The sequence below is a fragment of the Lissotriton helveticus genome, chromosome 1_1 (genome assembly GCF_964261635.1).
Source record: "Lissotriton helveticus chromosome 1_1, aLisHel1.1, whole genome shotgun sequence".
In the NCBI taxonomy this organism is placed as follows: domain Eukaryota; kingdom Metazoa; phylum Chordata; class Amphibia; order Caudata; family Salamandridae; genus Lissotriton; species Lissotriton helveticus.
The window spans coordinates 1603987465-1604014525 of record NC_136057.1 but is presented as its reverse complement, the minus strand read 5'-3'; the positions used below and the strand labels follow the sequence as shown (position 1 = coordinate 1604014525).

Here is a 27061-nt window from a genome sequence, read left to right as displayed (position 1 = left end):
TTTTAATCAGATGCAGGGCTTTATGGATACTCAGGCTGCCGCCTGTATTTGCCATTGAGAGGAAGCCGGGCAGGATGTACCTTTGAAATGGATGCAGGATTGTCTGTGCTATTAGTATGATCTCAGACTGCTTGGGCTTTGAGGAGGATGTGGGGCTGTGTGCTCCTTGGAGTGTTACATAGCTACCTTTGTGCATTTGCTATTGAGATCATGGAGAGTTTGTTAAGCCAAAGGAATGCAAGGCGTGGAAAGATGTAGGGGCTGCCTCAAGCAGGCGTCTTTATGAGGGTACAGGGTCGGCTGTGTCTGAAAAAGGGAAGGGGACACAGTGGTGACTGCCCCTTTAACAGGCGCAGGTCTGTCTCCCGTTGAACCCTCTAAGAGGCCTGTGCCTTTAAAGAGACGCACGGCCGGCTGTGTATCTAATGGGATGCTTGGGAGGCTGCCTTGTGCTCGCCTCCTGTCTCTGGCCCGCACGCCAGGGCGTGCCTGTCCCTGCGGAGACACCCCGGGGGAGGCTGTGGGCGGGGACAGCGGGTGGGCAGGGCAGGCTGCCCGCCAATCCCTGCTCGGCCCTGCCAGGAGCTGGGACAACACCAAGCATAGCATTAATACATTAACAACATCGCGGAGCGACGGAACTAGCCGCTGCCCCGTCAAAGGCCATCATGCCCAGAAGAGGGGGCAAAAGTGAGGGGCTTTAGGCATCGCTGGCACTTGTTTAAAGGGGCAGTGCTCAACACGGGTTTAAAGGGCCAGGCATGCGCACTTGGCCTCGTCTTCTTCTCCTCCCTCTTGTCAATTTCCCAGCTCCTGTAATTAGCCAGCTGGGGCCAGCGGAGAAAGGACAGAAGGGCCATCCTCCTCATCACCGGGGGCCGTCGGCTGAGCAGAAGCCCCCCCAGAGCCAGACCCATTGTGCACCAGGCGGATGGATGGCTGAGCGCGCCTGAGGTGAGTGCTGCTGCGGGATGCGGTCGAGAAGACGGGAGAGCGCTCTGAGTGATGCTCTGTGATTGCTGCATCCATGGCCGGGGACCGAAGGGGATGGGGAGGATGAGGGGTCGGATCCGATCCGGCAGAGGTCTGGAGGCTCGCGGGGTGAAGGGGCAGGCATGTGGTGGAGGTATTAAGGAATGACCCCTGATCCCCGCTAGACATAGTTAATGGTGAGTGGGGATGGCGAGATGCTGTACATTCTCTCCGTGACATGGCGGGTGTGTAATACTTGCTCTGTGGTCCCTGCCCGCCACGGCTGGGGATGTGGTATCTCTGATCTCGGTTAATGATGGGGGAGAAGGGAGGCCTTGTTCGCCGCCTGGCATGTCCTTGGATGTGCTGGGGGAGGGGCTGGGATGGAGAGGTAAGAGATGCTCTGTGATTGCTGCCTGCCATGGCTGAGGATGTGATGGCCTGTGGTGTCTGGCTGCCGTGGTCCAGGGTGCGAGAGGGTGCACTGTCATGCCCATCGCATAGATGATTGTGGCTCACCTGCGGTGGTCCGGGATGTTGGGAGCAGAGACGGTCTGTGGTGCCCACCTGCCATTATTCAAGATGTTGTGGGGGGCAGTGGTGGTCTGTAATACGTACCTCCCGGGGTGCAGGGAGAGAGGTACGGTCCTCTAAATACCCCGTGGTTCACCTGTGCGGGGTCGGTCGTTTGGACAGCACCTGACTCCCCACCAGGCCCGGCCCCCTCTCGAGTGAAAAGGGAATAGGGAAAGCAGTGTCGGGGCGCTGAGGTTTGGTGAAGAGTCAAACATGCTGCAGGCAGCCTGAGCCCCTGTCAGACACCGGTGGACCTGCGAAGGTGGCTGCGGTGCTGGCTGGCTCGGAGTTCACTCATGTGTTTTACATTTGTTTGTAGAGGGGCGTTTGAACGTATTTAGGAAGCGAAAGTCACGACACTACCACATGCTGTAGAGAACGGGCTCTTAGGAGGAGGGGTACGTTGTGTTCCAAAAAAAGGCACCCCTCTCCTTGCCTGTCCCAGCAGGGCAGGGGCTCTTATGCCGCCCCCGGCCTGGAATCCACTTCTGATGTCTGGCTGAAAGACTCCCCGAGGAGGGACGCACACACGCTCACGGCCGCAGAGACGCACCCCAAGGACGCGATGACGCGCGTATGAATGTACGTCAACACGCGTGCGTTCAGCCAGACAGGTGCGCCCAGGCCCGCTCTGAGGCTCGAGGTGGGCGAGCCAGCGAAATAACAGGCCGAGCCGAGCCAATGGGTCTGGCTCGGATCTCAGACAAGCCTTGAAAATGTTTGCTATGTAAAGCGTGCAACAAACTCGACTTACAATGTGATAAATTATATTTGAAATTCAAAAAAGGGTATTTCTTTAGGTTTGACATTGATAGGGCACATTATATAGCACTGCACTGAGAAGTACTAATTAAAAGTGATATTTTTGTATAACTGGAAGTCTGAACTCACACGTTTGAAAGTGCTTTCATGCGCGATAATGAAGAAAAAAGAGTTTAGTGAAATAAATCATTTGCCTGATAACACAATTTAAGCAGGGAAGCCGAGATGCCTCCAGGTTTTCTGGTGCCACTTTGTACAAATCAGCCCAAAAATGGGTATCTATTAGTCTTTCCGTATACTAAGGCTTTATTTTTACCTTAGTGCACTTTCGGAATGTAGCACAAACTCGACCTGAAGGTTATAGGAGCTCTATACACGAGCACCAGTTAAATTACACAGGGTCACACATTGTTGATAGGCATGGGAAGAATAAGTAATTTGCCCAGAATCACAGGATGTTGAGTCGACACCAAGACTCGAATCAGTTCTGACCATAAGGCCACATCCTGGGTAGGGGAAAGCAGGCAGAAGCCACATGAACGAGATAGGATGTTTGCAGCCATGAATAATACAAGTAGAATCTTTAGTGTGAAATTTAACACACCAAAAAGCAATTAGATATTTGTTGCAAAAATATGTTAGAATCAATTCAGTACAAGTCAGATTTTTTAAAAAGCACTAGCTCAAATTGTGTAGAAATAGGCAGAAAGATTCCATCTTTCCTATAATTACCTAAAGCCTGCAAAAAATAAAGGCTGCTATTAATGTCTCTTTTTTCTGATATCTGTACATCTAGAAAAGCAGAGCAGGAGAAGTAAAAGCCAGGTTTCGTTTTTGCTGTTTACACTTGAACTGTGCCCTGTGCCTTTGCCCTGCCTTTTCCCATGGCTGCCGGCTCTGGCACCTTGCACTGTGGCATCAGAACTCAACTTTAATACGTTTTTACAGTCAAGTGGATACTTCATGTATTTATTACAGACCATTAGAGACGGCACCAGTAATGAGGACATTTGAGACAGGATTTGATACAGGGATTGCAGGCTCTGATGATATTTCGTTCAAGATTTAAAGGAGTGGTCCCATCTTACTTTGGTTTGGATGTTGTTGCATAACTTAAGGACAAAACCTGAGAACGAGCGTTATGATATTATGGTATTGTTGCATGGTTTCATATTGTGAAGAAAACTGTATGTACAGTGGAGATGTGCGAGCTTCCCTTCTTCTTTAGCTAGCATTGTGGCTGAAGTTTCAGAGCTTTAAAGGTGATGGAAGCTGTTCTATTTGTGCTGCCAGCCACCTTGGAGTGGGAGCCATTTATGACTTATCAAGATTGGTGTCTGATCTTGCACGTGTATTGAGGAGAGCTCTGAGAGGCGTACGTAATTGCAGGTAGGCCAGAGAGTGTGGCTTATATTCATGGTACAATTAAAGCATGTGGGAGGGGGCATATTGAGACACAGAGCTACCCTGTGCACATGTGTTCAAGGTGCATACGAGTACTCGTGGAATCTCTGTCACACACAAGTGCACTTTAACACATATGTAGGCATGCACACTGAAGCATAATGATATATATTAAGTGTGCACTCACATACATGCCTGTGCATTAAAGCTCACACATAGTTGCACATTAGTATATCTACACAGCACACTAAATACGCCAGTGATCCGCAGAGTCAAGAAAGCCAACTGGGGAGGTAGGAGCTTTGTAGTCAGCACAACTTAACTATGGACTAGCCTTCCGGCCCACAGAAGAGCCATCCCATGCCTCCTCGTATTTAGGAAGGAAATGAAGACCTAGCTTTTCAACAACTATATGCGCCAGCCTTGGCGTGTTCAGGTTCAGTCAGCGCCAAGACACCCTTGGGTAATCGCGCCCTTTATAAATGTTTTTAATATAACATAACATGTTTGCAAATTGAGACAGAAATGCACAGACACATACAAATATATTGACACCCCTATGAACATTGATGTGCATGCACAAAGTAGAAGACTTGCACACAAACACTGAGTAGTGCGTATAGGAACACAGGTTCACTTTGAAATATCAGTTGCACATTGAAATACTCATAGCACCACAGTAGTTTATTGAAACACAGTTGCACATTGAAGCACTCAGTTTTAGATTGAAATGCACAGCTGCACACACATGTAAACTCACAACGATACACAAACACCCGCAAATGCACATTGAAACATTGGACCACACACGTGCTCATTGAAACATTAACAATAGCATGTTGTAACTCTCCCAGTTGCGAATTGAAACACGCACTGATGCACAGTGAAACACACTGATGTACACTGAAACACACAGATGTACACTGAAACACACAGATGCACACTGAAACACACTGATGCACAGTGAAACACACTGATGCACACTGAAACACACTGATGCACACTGATGTACACTGAAACACACAGATGCACACTGAAACACACTGATGCACAGTGAAACACACTGATGCACACTGATGTACACTGAAACACACAAATGCACACTGAAACACACTGATGCACAGTGAAACACACTGATTCACACTGAAACACACAGATGCACACTGAAACACACAGATGCACACTGAAACACACAGATGCACACTGAAACACACAGATGCACACTGAAACACACTGATGCACAGTGAAACACACTGATGCACAGTGAAACACACTGATGCACACTGAAACACACAGATGCACACTGATGCACAGTGAAACGCACTGATGCACACTGATGTACACTGAAACACACAGATGCACAGTGAAACACACTGATGCACAGTGAAACACACTGATGCACACTGAAACACACTGATGCACATTGAAGCACACTGAAACACACTGATGCACATTGAAGCACACTGAAACATACAGATGCACGCTGGACCCCTCACACACACACACACACACAATAGAACACCCGGACGCCCCCCGCCCCCGTTAATCCTTGATTGGATCAGGAGCCGCGGATCAGGCCTGGTGAGTCAGTGCCAGCCCAGCCCGGATTAAGTCGATGGCGGTCGAGTGCCGTGGGACATGAAGGGGAGACCAGCTGGCCTCCTATCCAGGGCCCGCCATGTTGATCAATAACCTTGAAGGATGGAGAACACATCAGCCTTTCCTCCTCCCACCCCCATGGCTCCCCCCCTCCCCTCTCCTCGCCACCTGAGTCTGCTTTGGGGCGGCAGTGTTCCTCGCCCCCTCCCCTCACCCCGCCCCCGCTGACATCAGTCCTGGACAACGATTCACATGAAAAGCGGTTTGTTTTTAATGCTTTCCCCTTCCAGCTTGGATGGTCACAAACTGAGATAGACTTTAGTCCTACACGGGTTAGTTAATCCTACATTAGTCCTACTCTGTCCGAGGCACGCTCGAGCCTCATGTACCCGAGGGTCGGGGCAAACGGTGACAGCGGTTACAGGCGACTTCTAGGACGTTTCCTAGCGCAGTACTAAAAATGTAAGTCCCTCTTGGCGCTTTCCCGACGCGTCTCTTGGTAATTCCATAAGGTATATTAAAGTATTATTTATCCACGTCTAAATGATGAAATGCGCCATTGACCCCAGCGCTTAATTTGTGCCGGTGGTGGGCACGAAAACTCAATTTTAGGGCTAAATTATGTAATCAGTCTTTAGCCAAGGTCAGCAGTGAGAAAGGAGGCGGGCGACAAAGGCAAGCAGAGTCAAAGAGAAACAAGCATTTACAATGCAATGGTTTTGCCTTTGTTAAAGTTAGAGCTATTGGCATTGCTCTTGACATTATTTTTATTTATGTGTTTTTTAACATAAATAAATGGCATTGTCATTTACAATGCCACTAGCTTTATCTCTCGCAAATGACACACACAAACACACACAGAGCCCCCCCACACATACACCCACACAGCCACACAGAGGCCCCCCACACACAGCCACACAGAGGCCCCCCACACACACAGCCACACAGAGGCCCCCCACACACACAGCCACACAAAGCTCCCCACACACACAGCCACACAGAACCCTCCACAAACCCACACAGAGCCTTCCACAGACACCCACACAGCACAAGCAGGCAACAGGGGCACACGGAGGCACAAGCAGGCAACAGGGGCACACGGAGGCACAAGCAGGCAACAGGGGCACGAAAACGGAGGCACAAGCAGGCAACAGGGGCACACGGAGGCACAAGCAGGCAACAGGGGCACACGGAGGCACAAGCAGGCAACAGGGGCACACGGAGGCACAAGCAGGCGACAGGGGCACGAAAACTGAGGCACAAGCAGGCAACAGGGGCACACGGAGGCACAAGCAGGCAACAGGGGCACACGGAGGCACAAGCAGGCAACAGGGGCACACGGAGGCACAAGCAGGCAACAGGGGCACACGGAGGCACAAGCAGGCAACACTGTGGTCACCCACTTAGGTGCTTGGGGGTCGGGGGGGGGGGAGGGGTCCCTCGTTGCACTTGCTTAGATCCTTGGGGTGTTACTCATTTAGGTGCTGGCGGTTACTACTTTGCTTAGGTGCTAGGTGGTCACTTATTATACTCCTTTCGATGCTGACAGATACTCATTACACCTGCCTAGCTGCTGGTGTCACACACCGAGTTAAGTGCAGGTAGGGCCGCTCATTACACTTGCTTCGGTGCTGGAGGTCACTCATGAAAACTGCTTAGGTACTGGGCGTCACGCATTGCATTACCTTAGGCACTAGTGAGATCGTTCATTACTCCTGCTTGGGTACCGTTTGGGGTGCGCTTTTCGCCCTCATATGTGCTGGAAGTGACTCATTACACTTGTTTAGGTGCTGATAGTCACTAATAGTACTCGCTTAGGTGTTGACGGGCACTCGTTGTACTCACTTCTAAATGAATGGGATTTATAAAGTTCGAACCTAGATCTAATGCAATGCTGTGCAGGAAGGAGGATTCTTCAAGGAACGGGCATCCCGCTCGGGTAGGGAGTGGTTAAAGGCAGGGTCAGAGCACCACAGAGGGCGGGGCGCTGGCCCTCTGGCTGCAGACGAGGTTACTGAACGGACAGAAGGAAGGTAGGGCGATGCTAATGTGTTAAGTGGAGAGGAGGCGGTGCCAAAGTTACTACCGAGGAGGGTGTCCAAGAGGTTATGACCAGATGTTAGGCGAGTAGGAGAGACCTGAGCTCTTCCTGAAGCAGAGGCGGAATGGAGCTTGGCGGACCTGGGGTGGGCTGGCATTACCAGCATCTGGGGCATAACAGCAGGAGACGTGATGCCTCGTGTTCCTCTTGCACCTCTTGGGTTACAGCCTTAATCTGCTCCTGCTACGCGTCTTGCGTGACCCCGCCGGGAGCGATGTATCTTACTTGCCAGGTAGGGTGGTGTCTGTTGTGCCACAGTTGACTGCTTTCACTTAAATGTTGCAATGCTTGGGGCACTCAATGCACCTGCTTGGGTGCTAGGGGCCACTTAGGTGCCGCAGGTCACACCGTGTTAGTGCTTGTGGCTGTGGATTCAGTGTCTCATGTTTCCTGGACTTCCACCAGACAAGGCTCTGCTCCGCAGCATCCCATGCACGTGCCAAGCTGGCACTAGCATGCGCCACCTGAACAGGTGGTGGACTTGGCATCATGTCTTCCTGGCCATATGTGGCAGGCCCGAAGACGCCCACTCCCGAGCTTTTATTTGCTGTTTGGGCTTTTTTGGGAGGGAGTCCGCCTGGCAGTGCCTCATCGCGGTAGATAATGATATGTTGGTAAATAAAGCGCCGTGAAACCCGAGGATTAATAATGAAAAAGAAAACCCAAACTAAAAATGCTGACACTGATCTCGGATGTCCGACCACGGGCTTGTGATGGGCCGGATGGGGAGGCAGAGCAGAGACACAGGCAGCCCGCATCCTTCAGCTGAGACGGGAGTGCGGCTGGACGGATACATCTTTACTTGTGTCTCCAGGTCCAGCATCAGCCCTTGGGACTTGTACATTAAGTGTCGCCTTCCCCAGGGCACCAGAAGTGTATGCGGCGGCATCAGAGGAAGGCATGTGCCAACAGCTTGCCCCTCGGGCAGGGCACCGCCCCCGGTCCTCAAGTCAGCTCGACTTTTGAAAATCCACCCACCACTCTTGCTTTCTTCAAGGCCTTTCCCTCTTCGTGCGTCTTGGGTGTTTTTAAGTGCTTCTTTTCATAAATTACCCGGTGAGAGGATGTTTGCTCAGCTCAGGATTAGTGACAAGGAGGTTCCCTTTTTAGTGGACGCCCACGCCAGTGTACGAGAAGCAGGAGATGCAATAGCACAATACACGATCCACCTGAAGCGCAGGCCCTCAGCGCCCGCCCACCCACAGAATCCGAATAATAAAGAAGCAGAAGCACCAGATACCAGAAAACCAACAAAATCAGGCAATTATGGCAGAGCTGCACAATCCATGCCCTGTCAACCAGTCCTTCTTACATGCAAGCCCAGTTTCTAAATTAGGAGCTGCATGTAAGGAAAGCAAAATTACTATCATTTTGCAATGAGCCAACCAGTATTTTTCGAATATAAAGATATAAAAATGTTTGGGAGTCAAAAAACGGCCACACACTGACGGGAGAGCGGGAGGGGGGCGGGAACGGCCACGGGAGAGCGGGAGGGGGGCGGGAACGGCCACACACTGACGGGAGAGCGGGAGGGGGCGGGAACGGCCACGGGAGAGCGGGAACGGCCACACACTGACGGGAGAGCGGGAGGGGGGCGGGAACGGCCACGGGAGAGCGGGAACTACCACACACTGACGGGAGAGCGTGAGGGGGGCGGGAACGGCCACGGGAGAGCGGGAACGGCCACACACTGACGGGAGAGCGGGAGGGGGGCGGGAACGGCCACGGGAGAGCGGGAGGGGGGCGGGAACGGCCACACACTGACGGGGGGCGGGAAACGAACCAACAGCGGGAGGGGGGACAGGAAAGGGAAGACTCACCTGACTTCCTCGGCCGGACTAAACGAACCTCGACGAGCCCGAAAAAACGCCCCGCCCACCGAGTGAACACGTCTACATGACGTGAGCAGAAAGGGAAAAATTCTCGGGAACGCCCCCGAATCTGGTCCGGCCTTTGACGGACAGATCCGGCTCCCAATGGCTAGCCTCCATTTATGGAGCTAGCCAATGGGAGGAGGGGGCGGGATACCCGACCCCACATAGAGGATTAGAGGATATCATTAGATTTTGCTAGCGCATGCGTACTTCGTACGCATGCATCGCTAGTCAAAACCTAAAAAGTGCTTCATTTGCAGAGGTGGTCCGACAAGCAACTGACTTCAGTTGACACCAAATTTTTTTAGACTGAGCCAGCCAAGTCTGACACCCTGCTTCCCTTTACTAAGGCCCTCTATGACACCGTGATTTGCACTTGGTCAAAGTGATGTTCCTTCCGACCGGTGAATAGGCAGGTGAGCGGGCCTTAATAGACCAGGACCTGGCGATCCTCATTTTTTAAATAATTATCATAATGTAGACAGCCTGGTAGTTCAGGCTTCAACCAGCAAGGTAAACCCCAAATCATCCCTCACAACTCATCTGGATAGAAAGCCCAAGAGCGTTGAGGCATTTAAAAAATGTATGTTCTGTTTACCTGGCAATGAGATGGATCAATGCTATTAGGTTGCTACACAAATGCCCCCTTGGACATGGCCAGCAAAATCTTGCTGGCGGTCCAGGAACACCTTTTGGACCCTGTAGCTCACACAACTCATGACGGACTAGATACTACAGATTGCCTGGGAAGGGAGTTTGTATCCAGTGTTGTGCTTCACTGACATGCAATGATGTGTTCCACAGGATTTTTGAACCTGTACAAAACCAATCTCCTGAATATGACCTTTAATAACTTGTGCCTTTTGAGTAAAAAAAGCCAATTTGGGTTGGAGCGCTCTAAAGCTAGTACAGCCACAGGGTGGCCACTAAAAACAAGTTGACAACTGCAAAGCAATTCCAGCTTCAGGTCAGAAAATTCAGAGGCTACTCCTGGGGGCTGGAGTGAAGGCACAGATATTCATCCACAAGTGCAACCCTTATACCCAAATTGACGGAGGTCATGGGGCCCATGGGAATCACTTATAAGGCTAAAAGCGTGTGTGCTTCGCCTATTTGCATCTAATCATTAACTGATTTGCATTTACTTTGAATAAACACATTCAACGCGTAAATAAATGCTAATGCAGGTCTCTCTCAAATAGTTATATTCATATATTGTGATGATGGAATACAAAACCTATGCCACGGTGCTCATGGTAACATTTGTATTGGCAATATTATATAAAATCAATAACTTGTCCTAGTTGATTTCGTAGCACCAAATGTCCTGCATTCCAAAGGGGGGTTGCTCTAAAAACACATATGTCGGAGATTGCTCTAAAAAGAGGTAAAAAGGTTTCACTTGTTAAGTAGACGACCTGTCCCAAGACAAAGGAAGGCAACGTATATATAAAACACATGAAGGAAACTTCACTCTGCAAGAAACTACAGGAAAGTGGCACATGGGGCTTGGGAGAACCGGAAGCCCGCAGGAAGAACTGGCATTTCAACTGCGCCAAAAAGAGCCCCGTCAGTCAATTTTTAGCCCCCACGGCTAATGTTCTAGGGGGCAGTCCGGCCAATGATCTGCCTCTGAATTCTAGCATCAATGCTCTAGTTTCAGCAGTCGCAGTCCGCGGTATCCGTTAGGCCGCTCACTGACGTTGCACTGCCAAGTAACACAACAAATAATATAATGCTACTCCCATGCACACCCCATGCACATCGGTCGATGGAGTTTCTTAACGCCACCCTGCGCGATGTGAACTCCACATAAGCTGTAAAATGATTGGGTGCAGTAAGTTCTTTGAACAATTTACAAGGCAGCAACCGAGGAAAATTAGTAAAGTTGTATAATCGTGTACGGCTACCATTTTCGCAAATGCTCCAGCACCGCCCATCAACGTCCCCCTTCTTTACGATAGTGGTAGCTTCCCTGAGAAGGAAGTGCGACTCGCAGTGTCGCAATGGCCGCTGGGATATTGCCTACAACTACATCCACATCTATACGGTAAACGTGGCCACCCAAAAATAGAAATGTAATGTATTCCGTCGAGAGCTTGAAGCTGGTGGAGGGAAGGGGTGGTAGACCACTTACACTGTGCACAACTCAGTGGGCAGTCGAATGTGCTTTCATCAGAAGTATTATTACACAAATTAAGCGCACCGAGTTTGTTGACCTCGGAAGGATGAACAGCTGAGCCGGGTCATGTTCCTATTTTAAATCGTAAAATAAATCAGGCCTCTTTGGATACAAATCTGCTCTGCGGGTTATACACAGGATTCGCTGCAGTGGTAAATGGCAATACAACCCTAAGAGCTCCCCCAGCCTCTGTAATAGAAGGAAACAAGCCACAAGTATGTGCACATAAAACACGCATTGTTATCGTGATTGCTATACCGGTAAAAAATAAATCACAGATTTTTTTAAGCACAATTCTTTCACATTAACTGTTCATAGAATCGTATAAGTGTGTTGTACTCCGACATAGTCTAAATTACTGCGCCAGGGTAGAAGCCACACAGGGTAGGATACTGAGAAAATGAGATGAGAATAACAAAAAAAATTGGAACTTAAGACGTACAGAAACAAAGCGGGCTCCAAAACAGGCCGCCCTTCATTTGTGCTTCTTGAGAAATATGCATAGAACAAAGAAACGCCTGCCATGCATTTCAAATGCTTTCCAATATTCCTTGCCCCCATCCACGCAGTCGGAACGCACTGAAGAATTTACTGGAATACATTAGTTTTCCTCTCAGTTCGATGACATGAAGCAAAAGTAGCCTTAAATCTTCAGCAGCGAGACTGTTTGCCCGAATTAAAGCATGACCTCGAGAAACAGACAAGTTTATTAAAGAGAGACCTTACTGGAAATGGCGCGCATGCCAGCACGTGGAATCCTTTCGAGACGTTACCATAAACCTGCACCTGTGGGAGCCTCCCTCCGTTGAGATTGGTATGCGCTGTATGGCCTGGGTCAAATATGCAAACACCCCCCCATAAGCTAGGGGTTTCCTGGAACAAAAGCAACCGCGTTGATTTGCATCTCTGCTACGACCTGCTGTGGGGCCTCGAATATTTTCGCCTCATGCATTGCTAAGAGATAACTGCGCTGCCCGGAGAAACCGTTTCCCGCGTGTATGTATGAGCTCACTTCGAAGAACTCCTGCTGGTACGGAAGTCTCCCCCGGCCGCCATACTCGCGGGTCACGACGCTGCTGCGCAGTTGCCACCTTCCTGGGGCAAAGCACCTACATCTGCGCTCCTACAGACCACAGGAAAACCTTTGGCGAAGTCACCCTTCCTGGCAGGGACATAGAGGCATGGAAGATGTCGTGGCCCGCCACAGGTCCATTTCCCCTCATCTTAAATGAGGATTAAATAACACAGTTGTCAGGGTCTTCGAAAACGCGACGTCAACCACACCTGAGTATATTCCAGGCCAGCTGGTCTACAACGCAGGAAAGGAGAAAGCAAGGCACAATCAATAAAGTGCGACCCATTTCGTAACATAGCGGGAACGGCCACACACTGACGGGAGGGGGGCGGGAACGGCCACGGGAGAGCGGGAACGACCACACACTGACGGGAGAGCGGGAGGGGGCGGGAACGGCCACGGGAGAGCGGGAACGGCCACACACTGACGGGAGAGCGGGAGGGGGCGGGAACGGCCACGGGAGAGCGGGAACGGCCACACACTGACGGGAGAGCGGGAGGGGGGCGGGAACGGCCACGGGAGAGCGGGAACGGCCACACACTGACGGGAGAGCGGGAGGGGGGCGGGAACGGCCACGGGAGAGCGGGAGGGGGGCGGGAAACGAACCAACAGCGGGAGGGGGGACAGGAAAGGGAAGACTCACCTGACTTCCTCGGCCGGCCTAAACAAACCTCGACGAGCCCGAAAAAACGCCCCGCCCACCGAGTGAACACGTCTACATGACGTGAGCAGAAAGGGAAAAATTCTCGGGAACGCCCCCGAATCTGGTCCGGCCTTTGACGGACAGATCCGGCTCCCAATGGCTAGCCTCCATTTATGGAGCTAGCCAATGGGAGGAGGGGGCGGGATACCCGACCCCACATAGAGGATTAGAGGATATCATTAGATTTTGCTAGCGCATGCGTACTTCGTACGCATGCATCGCTAGTCAAAACCTAAAAAGTAGGGGTGAAAAAACGTTGCAAGAGTGAGAAGAGTTGTTTCCTAATAACACTTAACGAGAATTACTATTACCCAATCTAATGGTCCTCAGTCTAGTGACCGTGGAAATCTGGAGGCTTCCGTTGCATGGGATTTGCTGCCATAGCCCTCAGTTCACTGCTTCGGACACAGCACGAGCCTCCAGTTGGCTGACGAGCATTGGTGCTGAATAAGGTAGCACGTGAAAAGAACTGCAAAAAGGTATTTTGCAAGCCATGGACCACAAAACATGATCTACCACAATCTCAGCTTCACATAAAGATGTCCGTGTAGAAATTTGCACTTGTGCCTGGAATAACCTTGGGCTGGAGTTAGTATAGAAAACTAACCGAGTCCTAATCTATGTGAGAGGAGAGTTTGGCTGGATCTCGAAATCTACAACGCTGGACATTTATGTAGGGAGATGTGGGGAGAGGTGTGGCGCCGCCCTAGGGCGACTGACTCCGGATTCGATCCCCGGCTCCGGCGGCAGGTTAGCCCAGCACCATGTGACTCTGGGCAATAGCTCGCTTAATCTTCCCGACGGCCCCCAGCGCCTAGAGACCCTAACGGGTGATTGTGCGCTTTACAAATGTGGATTATTATTATTATTATTATTTCTCATTGTGATGTTGACAGTCTCTGTTATGGAGTTTGTTTCCACAAAAGATTCATTTGTAGTCACACGGAATCGCTGAATGAGACTTTCCTACCTGTTATTCCAGATAAGCAATTTTTCAGGGAGCCCTCCTGGATTTAGACAAAATGTAAAGATGAAAGTAGAGCTACCTGGAGTGGGGAGGACATGGGCCCTTGCAGCATTGTGTATGATGAACTCGCCTCTGATGGAATGCACTACATACAAAACACTTCTCACACTAGGAGAGAGTGACAAAGCTGATATGGCGGCTACAACTCGGAAAGGGTCTCCTGGCCCTAGTCTAAAATATTTGCCAAACAAGTAAGGCGCTAGCTTGTTCCATAGCTGAGGTGTCTAGTCAAGTAGGAGCAACCTCCGCATGAGACAAGATTGCTTTTGGGAATCACTAACCTGATCTGGGGTTTACTACGTAGATTGCGAGTTGAAACCTGATTAGTAATGCTCGTACGCATGTAGGTGGGAGCTTGTTGGTATAAGTATTTGTACACTAGGCAAAGGACTTTAAACGTAATAATTCGCCGTTCCCTTCTAACTCTCATATGTTTCTAGAGAGCAAACTGGCTGCCTCCATAAGGCCCCATAAGATGTTAGTGATCTTGGTCATTCATATTGCAACTGTGCACCCACCTTAAGCTAATCATATACAAGAAATGTATAAGCGAATGAAACGACTAACATTTTCAATATAACAGATTGAGAATTTACTACAATTCTATTTGTAGCAATTTTCTGGCCTTCTAGAGAATCCTCCTCATGGCCAAGAGAGTGATTCCAAGGAAAGATATGTTCTCAGGTTAAGGATTTGAAATGTAGGGTCTGTGTGGGACTTGTGTGATCTTGGGGTGCGGCCTTTTCGAGTCCAAGGATCATCGCTGCTCCCTTGACGCTTGTCGTTTTCGGAGACTTCGAACGTGGAGGAAATGTGCCCTTATCTTTGGCTACGGAGATCCAGGTCACTGTTTGACCTTAAGTAGTTTCCTGGCAGGGTAGCAGACACCTACATGAACTTAACGTGAAAGAGCGCGACCAGCAGCACCTTAAAGAGCGCCCCCACAATTGGATGGATAGCCATGTCCGGGCCCAACAGTGGTGCAGCATTCATCCTTTACTGGCAGTGCTTGACATCTGAAATATGTAATGTTAATAATTAGGGGGTTTGTAGGATGGGGGCACTTCTTACCTGAACCCAAGGCACTTTTAATAAACATGAGTTGGGCTGAGGCTCAGCATCCCCACGTTAGAGCGCCACACAGGCCTGGCTACAAAGCAGATTCTGTTCAGGGCCATCCTGTGAAATGCTGCTTTGTGCTTAGGGCATTGTGATGGGCTGTGCAGAGATCAGGTGAGATGAAACCATGACCCGAGTTTGGACTAAAGCCGGAGACTAGGTTCTGTGGACTTGGCTGTTCTACCGTAGACTGGAACACAACAGAGAAGAAGGCCCCAGGGCTCGCGTGTGTGTGTATTTTTTGTTTTGGACCAGGCCTTCTCTATCTTTGTACCCAGGATCTGCAGCAACATTCCGTGTCCGTCAGGACTTCCCCTACCCTTCTTCATGTTAGGAAAGAGCTCAAGATGCACCTTTGTAAAGAAAGCTGCATCATGACACAGTACCACTCCAGTTCCGCACTCAGAATCTAGCACCCCTACCCCACCTAGATTTCCTTTCTGATTATATCTCTGCATGCGATCCTGTACCGCGCTCCACTCTCTTTCAGTTGGGTTCATGCTATACAAATACCACATTCGATTGTACACTTTGTGTACAAATGCTATGTTTAACCCCCTGGCTGCGGCCGGAATTCTGCGACTGTGCGGCACATTCCAATCGCGGGTGTGGTCATGACGGCTCCCGGCCGTCATCAGCATACGCCCACCGTAACTGATGACGACCGGGAGCCGTCATCAGCACCGAAGGGGTTAAAGAGGCTTAAACTCCGGGAAATTAATGAAGACGGGGTCTTTCTAATCAGCAGTGGGTTGGGGTGGTGGGTATTGGGCACATGGGATCATGCTTCAAGGGCTCGTTCCACCGTCAAGTGTGGCCTGGATGGGCATCATGGTGAGGTCAAATATGACACGGCCTGGTCGAGTCCAGTCAGTGGTGAGACGGGTTCTAGGGTTCCTTCTGCCTCTTGTGCCTCTTCAGCTGCCAAGCTGTGGCTTGGACTTCTTCGGGTCCCCTGACCAGCGGATGCTGCCATGCCTTCTAGGGGGGCATTTGTGCGCCTCTCAGTTTGTAGCGTGCTGGTTCTGTTCAGGCCCACAAGCTTTGTAAAGGTCAACCCTTCCCTCGTGTTGCAGGCCCAAAAGGAAATATTGTCTAAATAATCCCGTTTCAGCTGTTTCTTCAATTGTAAAAGTTGGGTTCTGCTCTCAATGGTGGTTTTAAGACCGGTTGTACTGAAAATCTGGCATGGATCCAGCCCTCTTTGACTTAGTTGGGCACGCCTGGTTTAAGTCACTCTGAGACATTACAAAGGAGAATGGTATGATGGTGCACAGTGCACAGCAGATCTTACTGCGAGAGATGTAAGGCTTCTGTTTGCGTGGCCTGGAGGGGAGCAGGGAGGCGAGGGGTTTAGATAATTTAGGTGAATACATTTTTAAAAAAAAAAAATTTTTTATTTTATGAAGTTTTATATAGGGCGAACCAGATCCCAAGGAATATCAGAGCGCTTTACAATATGAAGAAGGTAGAGTAATACTCTAGTATCGATAACAAAAAGAATGCCCAACAGTTGTAGTAACCAAAGATCAAATACAAGTGATACATCACGAGAAGAGAAGGAGAATACAGCTCCAGTAACGATATCAGATAAGGATACGAAACAGTTATTGTCACAATAATCACAGACAGGTGGTAGACAGCGAGTAATGCAATTAACAGGTCAATACCAAGCTGCTACGGGGGCAAACCTTACATCCGAGAGGCGCAAAGTACCCTAGACAGGTATTTTGGCAGCGAATGGCTGATGAATGTATGAAGCCGCCTCCCAGGAGCAGACGTAGAGGTGAACACAAGTTACAGAATTTGGGTTGGATTGGGAGAAGCACAGGGGAGGGATCAGAGTGTGAGAGCTAAGACTGAGCCAGAGGCAAAAGATCTCCGTAGTTGTGGGAGGAAGAGAATTGTCAGACTCAATGGGGAGAGGGGTTGGCCTAACGGCTAAGGTGCTCGACCTCGGACCTGGGGATCTGGGTTCGAGTCTCGGTAACGACGCCAAAAACCTCCTGTGATTCTGGGCAAATCACTTAATCTTCCCGTGCCTAAAAAAATGAAAGTGTGTCCTCATGTAACGTAACTGGTGCTATGTAAAGCGCTCTGATACCTGATTCGGTTCGGGTCTAGTTCGCACTATATAAAAACTCAGCAAAAAAAAATAAAAAATGGGCTCAGTTGTCCATGCCTGTATACTTGCGGAGCGCCGGGGGCTTTCAGCAGGCATCATGGTTTTAAGTGCCTGCCCTGGTGTAGAGTTTTTATCTGCTAAGGTCTCTGTGAAGAACCATTTGTGTTGTTGAGTGGCTGATAGAGCTTGAGAAACCTGCTAGGTGGAGTGTCTTGCTGAGTGCTCCAATGTCACAAGAAATCTCCTGGCCCTGTCTGTGAATACCATCACAATAGCACATAATATAACGTGCTGATCAGATGCACTGGGCTGGAAGAGAGTGGGATCCCTAGAGGCAACTTGATACAAACTTGGAATGCTTGTACCGAAAAGGTTCTGCCCCCTCTGTCCCAAGTCTCTGCGAGCTATCAGACACTCATCACATCTCTGTCACGTGCCATGGGCAACAACAGATACTGTAGGATGTGTGTAACCTGAGGGTCACTTATTCTTTTCCCAGATAGGTCAGCAATACCTTTCGTCCTATGTGCAATCGATTGGGGTATTAGTTGAGGGGAAAGCAACCCATCTTAAATAATAATCCCAAACCTTGTCAGGGTGAACCACAAAAGTCACTCGAAAAACCTGTGCTTCCCCTTTGGAAACATGACACAAAACAGTCAGGCTTAACTTAGAGGCAATTTGTAAAGTATTTATGCAGTATTAAAAGAGTAATACAGCCCAAATGCAAAACAATACAAAAATCCCAAAAGAAAATAGAAAAACTGTGTATAATTTAATAAGCAAAACAAAACCAAAATGCAGAAAATCCATTAATGGGAACCGAAGTTATGATTTTTATAGTGTGTAAGTTAGGATATAATCCACCACAGGACTGCACTTCTAAAGCCCCCAGGACCCTAGAAGAGGCACTTAGAGACTCCCAGGACGGAAAGTAGAGGCTGCAGCAGGTTCCAGCCCTGACCAGCTGGGCAGTTGCAGAAGAAGGCCTCTTGCAGGTCATTGTGTCCCTGTACCTCTAACCAGAACATATGACCATTGGACTCCACTTCGTTGTCCAGGGTACAAGAAGGAAGTCAAGCCTTCGGGGCTCTTCTTAGGTCACAGACAGGAGAGCAGCCTTTTTTTTCTGGTCCAGGGTGTGTTCTGAAGAGAGGCCTGTGGGGTCCACTTTTATGCCCAGTGCCAGTCTGTGGGTAAAGGGCAAGCCTTTGTCCACCCCTTAAACCAGTTCTGGTCAGTTTCTCTACATCCACTTAGTTTGATGCCATCCTGATGAGGAGGACAAAAGGGAGGCAGGCGTAGGTCTGAGCTGCATCTTTAAGTGATGGAACAGGCAGCATTTGACTTCAGGAAGGGGCTGGGTACAACCGCCAGGCCATCCTGATCAAGGAAGAAAAACACCTTTCCGCACCCAAGCATTTTCAGCACTGTCAGGGAGCAATTCACTTCTCACCACAGGGGGGCCATTCACCAGTCATGTGACACTGGACAGTTACAGAAAAGCCTGTTTGACTCGGGCAAGAACATTACATCTTTCTAAAATTGTAATTTGAAAAATAGTAATATGAAATCTGACTTCACCATTGAGTTGGATTTCAAATTACTATTCAAATGAGTCCTTGAATCATAGTTCTAGCTTCTCCCAAACTGAAGTTAAGCATTATAAAATTGTTATAAAGTAACCCAATACTTTACTATGGGAGGACTAGCCATGCCTCAGTGAAAAACGACTTTAGAGGGCTTTCACTGCCAAGACACTTAAAACATTAAATATACATGCCCTTCTTTTAAAAGATCATGCACCCTGCCCGAAGGGCATTTATGCCCTAACTGAAGGGAGACTTATAGGTAGCAGGGAAGGTTTAGCCCTGGCAGCCTGTAGGGATGGGCCTGGGGACATGTTTTACGGTGCTGCTGTTATAGGTGGAACAGTAAGAGCTGCAGCCCACTTGTAGTATTTAATTTTCACGCCCAAAGTATTGTAGTACCATATATTAGACACTTATAAGTAAATTAAAAGTGCCTATTAGTTGTATGCCACTTTACTTATGTTTAGAAGGGAGAGCACAATCACATTGCCGCGGGTAAAGTGCACAGAGTTCTAGGAACTGCAAAATTAGATTCAGCTAAAGCAAGGCAAAATTCTGAGGTGACTGTGGAAAGGGCAAATATCCAAGACTTTCCCAGTAGAACAAATGAAGAACAGGCCTATCGGGCAGGAAAAAGGGAGTTTGCCTGTACCCATACAGTCCTTGGGCTATTTCAGGCCCATATTGGCAAAATCTAAAATGTTTTTCTTTGACTGTCACTGTCGTACTCACTTCTGGTTTCACTGCGGTCTGGTACCAACTGCAAAAAATAAATAAGATCTGCTGTTACCTCAACTTTCTTATATCACAAATGCTCCCTCTTCATTGTATTTTATCACTTGTGTTTATTTCAATGCTGCACATTATTTTGTTCTTTTTGATGTTTTATTGTATATGTCACCGGGTCACTTTTTCATGTTTTCTATTATTATACAACAGTGATGTTTTAATGTCATGGTTGTTAATGGAATTGAACTTATATGCACTATTTGGATGTTTTGCGCTTTTTGGTTTTATACTTTCATGTTTTCTAATGTGGTCTTTTGGTGTAATGCCATATTGAATTTTTCTCTATATATGAGCCTTGAGAAAGCCCCAGGCTTGTATGCAGGAAGGGGGCGAAACACATTTTGGCTGCTTTGGTTTCTTTTATCCAATAACAGCGATTCTGATCTTTTAAGAATCACTTTGGACTATGGATTTTTGAATCAATAAACATATTTTGAATCATCATTGAATGGAATTTACCAATGAACTATAACTTCATCCAATGTACTTCGATTCACGTAAACTGTTTAATGATCTAAATGGGAAAGGGGTTTCCCCATTTCTCAGGACTAAGTCGCCATACATTCATCCTCATTTAATAGGATGGGCCAAGAGCTAGGATCTTAGACCCCTACGACATTGTCCCTCCCTCATCCCTGCCTTGGTCCTCAGTAAACTCTTCTTCTAGACCAGCCCCCTTTGGAAGGAGTATTTATTTACTTTGTAAGGAGTGCTGTGAATAACCTCGGAAGGATGAAACGCGGAGTTGGCCTTGCCGGGATTCGAATTTGGGACCGGCAGGTTATTTTATAGCATATGTCAGCGACGAACATTTAATTTAAACCACTTCCGCATCGTGCCGGAAGTCTCAATGAACTGTGCTGTGAGCTGTGCATACCTTGCGTTACCATAATCGTCTGTTGCTCTATGCTCTGGCCTGGATGTAGCTCCTATGCTGTCCTGTGTGCAGTAGATATGAATTGAAAGCGATATGAATTGGTCCACTGACTGTACGAGAGTTTACAAGAAATGGAACAAAAATGCATTAGTATACACAGATATACGACAACTATATTAAGAAGGTACTGTCACCGGCATGAAATAATAATCATTTTCCACACGAAAAGGGATGATTAAGCTTAGAAATGACTTAAAGTGATAACGATGTAAACAAATTGGTAGCAAACCTCGTTAGCCCGTGTAAAAAGTGCAGCCACTACTGAGTAAAAAATAAAGAGTTGTGTCTGCTTTCTAGAGGTGCGGAGAGATAATGTCTTGTTTGTCTTCTGATAAGAAGGAGAGATATCTATCGATCCCAGACTCGTGTGTCACTGGCAGCCTTTAGCCATCCTAATCTCCTCTTTTAGCACCTTTGCAACCTCGTTTAACAGGCCTGACCCACCCAGCTGGGGAGAAAGGGATTTCCCTGGTACAGCTCTCCCGCCACTGCATCTTTGCTCACAAAAAGGTGGCCTCGCCCCTCTGCCTTCAGCTTCGACTAACGGGCAGTACCGGCCCATTTAAAGCACTGGTCAGAGCCAACATGTCCGCCTTTCATGTGCTAAGCATGCAGCAGCATTTCTGCAACTGGTATTTGCATGCACTATTGGCGCTTTTAAATAGTATCCTGAAATGTAAGATCCAAGAAGTCTGGTTTTAAATAGCACGCTTCCTGGCCAAGTTAAAAAAGCTGAAGAAGTTTGGCCCTCGAAATTAACTGGCTCCCCAATAATATTTTAGCTGACCCACTTAGAAAACCTGTCCGAAACAGGAAGGCATTGGTTGAAGTGGCAAAGGAGAGACAACCGTGCATGCAAGTATTATCCTGAAATGCATATTTACCAAGACATACTTGTACAGGTAAGTCCAAATAATATTGTAAAATTCTGCTGCAAAATCAGATTATATTAGACATCGTTTTCAGAGCAGTAACATTGTCACCACAAAGGGTTTTTTGCCAAACCATTGATTAAGCAGGTACCCCCTAGCAAAACTAGGACTTGCCTGCGCTTGGACCTCCGCCCAGGCAAAGGCTTTTTGGACTTGGCTCCTGTGTGCCTGAGGCTCCCGCCTCGCTGCTTCTCCTCTGCTGCTCTTTCTCTCTTCACCCAGCTCCTTTTTTAATCAGGATAGTCATTTCATTTTTGCCTGCTGTTTCTGATTTGTCTGTTTCTACTGCTCCTGGCCTGCTCTCACTTCTTTGGCTTGTTGCCACTGTTTTTTGCCTTTTATTTACTGCTTTTGTGATTTTTCATGTCACTCCTTCCTGCCTATTTGCTCCCTCACTCTCTATCATATCTGTGCTCTTTCCCTTTCACTGTTACGCTGTTTCATCACTGTGTGCTCTCTCATTTCAGCGTGTCTACCCTTTTGCACTTCTCTCTTTTCGCTTTCTTCTTTTCCTGTCACTTTGTGTCTGTTTCTATTTTGTGCCACCTTCCCTTTCTTCCTCTTTCCATTTGTGCTACTTTTCTCTTTTTTATTATTTCCTCGTAATTCTTTCTATTAGTACCACTTTTTTCTCCTCTTGTTTGTTTCTCCTCTTGTTTTTTTACCTTTCTTCCATTGTCCCGCACTTCATGATCGCCCCCTTTTGCTGTTTCTCCCATTCTTTCCCTTTATCCCCTCTTGTGCCATACCTTGTTACCCACCTTCCCGCTTCCTGCCTTCCACTAAACTTCCCAGCCCCAACCACCGCCCCCTACTCTCCACCTTTCTCCCAAGACCTACTTAATGGCGGCTGCAATGCTGATTCGAGCCAATGGCAAGCCTGTTCCTGCCGTACCCAGCACCAGAAACCCTGGTGCTCACCCCACCCGCCGCTACTCTGCCACAACCCTGCCCACTCGCAAACCCAGCAGCCGCTCACCACTCTGCTGTTGCACCACACTTCTTAACACGGAGAGTGTTCTTCTGCTCCTCCTGCAGGTTTTCATGCACCCTCCACTCACCTCTTTTTCATCAGCAGTATTCCACACCCCACTGTCTCACCCTCACCCAGACCAGCCACCCCCCACACAACACTCAGTACTTTCATGCATATACCACCACTCACTCCATGGAGATCTGGTACCTGGTACACAACCTAGTCCTGGACCTGGTGTTCCTCATGGAAACCAGGCTGAACTCTGCATGAGCCTCATACATTGCCACAGCCATCCCTACTGGCTGCAAGACTGCCAGGGACCGTTAGCACAAGCTCGGAGTTAGTGTCACCTTCAACATGAAGGAAACCTTCAGCTGCGCCACTTCCACGAACACATCCATCAGCTAACTCGAACACCTCCAGTTCATACTTAATATCACAGCCAACTTCACCCTCAACAGAATCCTTGTCTACAGACTTCTAGGACCACACACCAACTTCACCAGCACCATCATGGACCTTGACATGCCCCTCATCCTTGACTCCACCATCATCATCATCATCCTCATTGGGGAACTGAACTTCCACCTGGAAGAACACACCAACCCGAACTTAACGGCTCTACTTGGAAAACTTGGCTTCATCCAACACGTGACTGGACCCCCACATGCCACAAGGCATCGCTTGGACCCGATCTCCACATCCTTCGACAGCAGCTCATTCAACAAAGCTACACCAATTACCTAGACGGACAATGCCATTGTCTCAGTAGCCCCATCGCGCACCGCCATAGACTATCCACTGCCGAACCTGTCTGCCAGAACTACAGCAACATCCCTGAGGAAGACAACCATCGCGTTCTCCACACACCGGCTTGAACATATCAGCAGCCTGCCAAAATCCATCAACAACTGAATCACCACCATAGTCCACCTCAAATGCACCAAAGATACAAGATTCAAACCTCCAGCCAGCTGGTACTTGGAGGAACTCAGCATGATGAAACGCAATGTCAAAGAACTAAAGCCCATATGGAGGATGAGCCAAGACATCAAAGAGATAAACACCTTCAAATCCGCTCTGAGATGCTACCCCCAACAGATCCGGAACACCAAGCTAAATGAACTTGCAGACTGCATTAATGCTTGCACCTACAGTAGTCGCCATCGTGAAAGACATCCCCTCACCAACAGTCACCTTCAACAGTATCTATCGTCTCCTCACTTGACCTCTGCAACAAGCTCTTGGAATTCTTCTGCAGTAAGATAACCTCCATATACCGCAACTTTGACCATCTGCCAGACTCTGCAGACCTCACAATTCAAATCCCTGTATTGACCAAAGAAATAAAACTGACCTCAGAGCCTGCCATCACTTTGGGCAAGACTGCCACCACCATGAAGTCTAGCCACACTGAAGCACCCTCCAACTCCTGCACCCCATACCTTCACCCCATCAGCCAAGCACTCACACCTACCCCAACGCCTTCATCTCATAAGCCACTTTACTGGACACAAGGAAACACACCACAGTCCTTCCACTGCTGAAAAACCAAACCTCTGTGGATTCCCTGCAACTCGCTGATTGCAGACCAATCTCCCGGCTCCCACACCCAGCCAAGGTCCTAGAGACACTTATCACAGATGCCTCACCACAAAGCACGTACAAAAGGGGGTGGTAATGGACGAAGCATCTGAACCAATCAAACACTCACACCCAGTCAAAAGATCTGGGTTTAATCCATTACCGTTCTTTAGCCCACTCTGCCACCCCAGTTCAGACATGGCTATATGCAAATCAGTCTGACCCTGTGCCTCATGGGAACAGTCCAGCCCGAACTGCCAAGCCATGTCTTCCCTGGACCGGAACCAAGCTTCCGAGGACCGGTTTCTGGCATTTCAGCCGTCTTCAGCCCGGCTTGCTTGAATCCAGTGGCAAAGTGAGCAAGGGACTCACGTCTGAGCATACCCTGCCACACTTATGGCGGCTAAAAGCGGTACAAAAGGGGGTGGTGATGGACGGAGCATCTGAACCAATCAAACACTCACACCCAGTCAAAAGATCTGGGTTTAATCCATCACCGTTCTTTACCCCACTCTGCCACCCCAGTTCAGACACCACAAAGCACTACATAATATTGGCCCTGCTTACTTCAGTAGTTGCATCTCCTTTCACAAACCATCCAGACGCCTCCGCTCGGCCGGACTCCTGCTTGCACATATCCCCGCGCATATGCAGAACCAGTCCGGGGATCGGGCCTTGTACCACATTGCCCCTGAAGCATGGAAGGACCTACCTCTACATGTCAGAGCCTCCTCCTCACATCTTGAGTTCCGCAGGGAGCTGAAGACCTGGCTCGTCGAATAGCCCCAGCGCCTGCCCTAGGGGTGCGAGAATCCCTCCCGCACAGCGACAGGATACCCTCCTGGTTGAAGGTGCACTTTACACATACACATAACATGGGCATGAAGGGTGTAGTATCTACTCAGTAAAGTCCTTCCGGTATCCTGGGTGTGTCTGCTCAATGAGAAATAATCCTTCTGTTGTCCTGTGTGGGTCTAATGTGTGAGAATGACGTCCCTCTGCTGTCCTACACGTGTTTGCTCTGCATGAGACCCTCTCTCATCCTGTGTGAGAATGAGACACTCTGGTGTCGTGTGTGTCTGCTTTGTGAGAACGAGACCCTCTGTTGCCCTGTGTGTGTCTGCAGTATGAGAATGAGTTCCTCTGTTATCCTGTTTGTCTGCTCAGTGGGAGTACATTCTCTCCGATGTCCTGTGTGAGTTTGCTGGGTAAGAATTAGACCTTTAGTTGTTCTGTGTGTGCCAGCTGTGTGAAAGTGAGACCTTCTGTTTTCCTGTGTGTGTGTCCTCTGTTATCCTGTGTGAGAATGAGACCTTCTGTTTTCCTGTATCTGTATCCTCTGTTATCCCGTGTGAGAATGAGACCTTCTGTTTTCCTGTGTGTGTGTGTGTCCTCTGTTATCCCTTGTGAGAATGCGGCCTTCCTTTTTCCTATATCTGTGTCCTCTGTTATCCTGTTTGAGAATAAGACCTTCTGTTTTCCTGTGTGGGTGTCCTCTGGTATCCTGTTTGAGAATGAGACCTTCTGTTTTCCTGTTTGGGTGTCCTCTGTTATCCTGTGTAAGAATGAGACCTTCTGTTTTCCTGTGTGGGTGACCTCTGTTATCCTGTTTGAGAATGAGACCTTCTGTTTTCCTGTGTGGGTGACCTCTGTTATCCTGTGTGAGAATGAGACCTTCTGTTTTCCTGTGTATGCCTGCTGTCTGACAATAAGTCCCTATGGTATCTGTGTATCTACTGTATGACAATAAGACCACCTGGTTTCCTGTGTGTGCCGGTTGTGTAGAATGAGACCTCCTGGTATCCTGCTTGTGTTAGTTCTGTGAAAATGGAAACCTCTGTTGTCATGTGTGTTGACTCTGTGAAAATAAAACCCACTTTTATCCTGTGAGTCTGTGTCTGCTATGTGAGAGTGAGATAGTGAGACCCTGTAGTGTTGTGTGCATCTGCTGTGAGAGAATGAGACCATCTGATAGCTTGTGTGTCTGTTCTGTGAGAGTGACTCCCTCTGATATCTGGGTCTGTTGTGTGACAAGGAGACTGCCTATTTCCTGTGTTTGTCTGCTGTGTGAGATTGGGACCCTCTGGTATCCTGTGTGTTTAGGCTCTGTGAGAATGAGATCCTTTGGTATCCTGTGTGTTTTGGCTCTGTGAAATTGAGACCCTATGGCATCCTGTGTGTTTTGGCTCTGTGAAATTGAGACCCTCTGGTATCCTGTGTGTTTTGGCTCTGTGGGATTAAGACCCTCTGGTATCCTGTGTGTTTTGGCTCTGTGAGATTGAGACCCTCTGGTATCCTGTGTGTTTTGGCTCCGTGAAATTAAGACCCTCTGGTATCCTGTGTGTTTTGGCTCTGTGAGATTAAGACCCTCTGGTATCCTGTGTGTTCTGGCTCTGTGAGAATGTGACCCTCTGGTATCCTGTATGTTTAGGCTCTGTGAGAATGTGACCCCTGGTATCCTGTGTGTTCAGGCTCTGTGAAAATGTGACCCCCTGGTATCCTGTGTGTTTTGGCTCTGTGAGAATGTGACCATCTGGTATCCTGTGTGTTCAGGGTTTGTGAGAATGTGACCCTCCTGGTATTCTGAGTGCTTTGGATCTGTGAGAATGTGACCCCCTGGTATCCTGTGTGTTCAGGCTCTGTGAGAATGTAACCCCCTGGTATCCTGTGTGTTTTGGCCCTGTGAGAATGTGACCCCTGGTATCCTTTGTGTTCAGGCTCTGTGAGAATGT

The 27061-nt window shown here is 48.6% G+C and overlaps 1 protein-coding gene across 3 annotated transcripts in view; it reads left to right on the top strand.

Moving 5' to 3' along the window:
• Positions 1 to 661: 661 nt before the first annotated feature.
• Positions 662 to 27061, top strand: part of MAP3K12 (mitogen-activated protein kinase kinase kinase 12) — a 375162-nt gene continuing 348762 nt past the window's right edge. For all 3 annotated transcript variants that reach the window (XM_078687858.1, XM_078687866.1, XM_078687850.1), the window contains exon 1: positions 662 to 954. The gene's annotated coding sequence lies outside the window, so the exon portion shown is untranslated. The remainder of the gene's footprint in view (positions 955 to 27061) is intronic.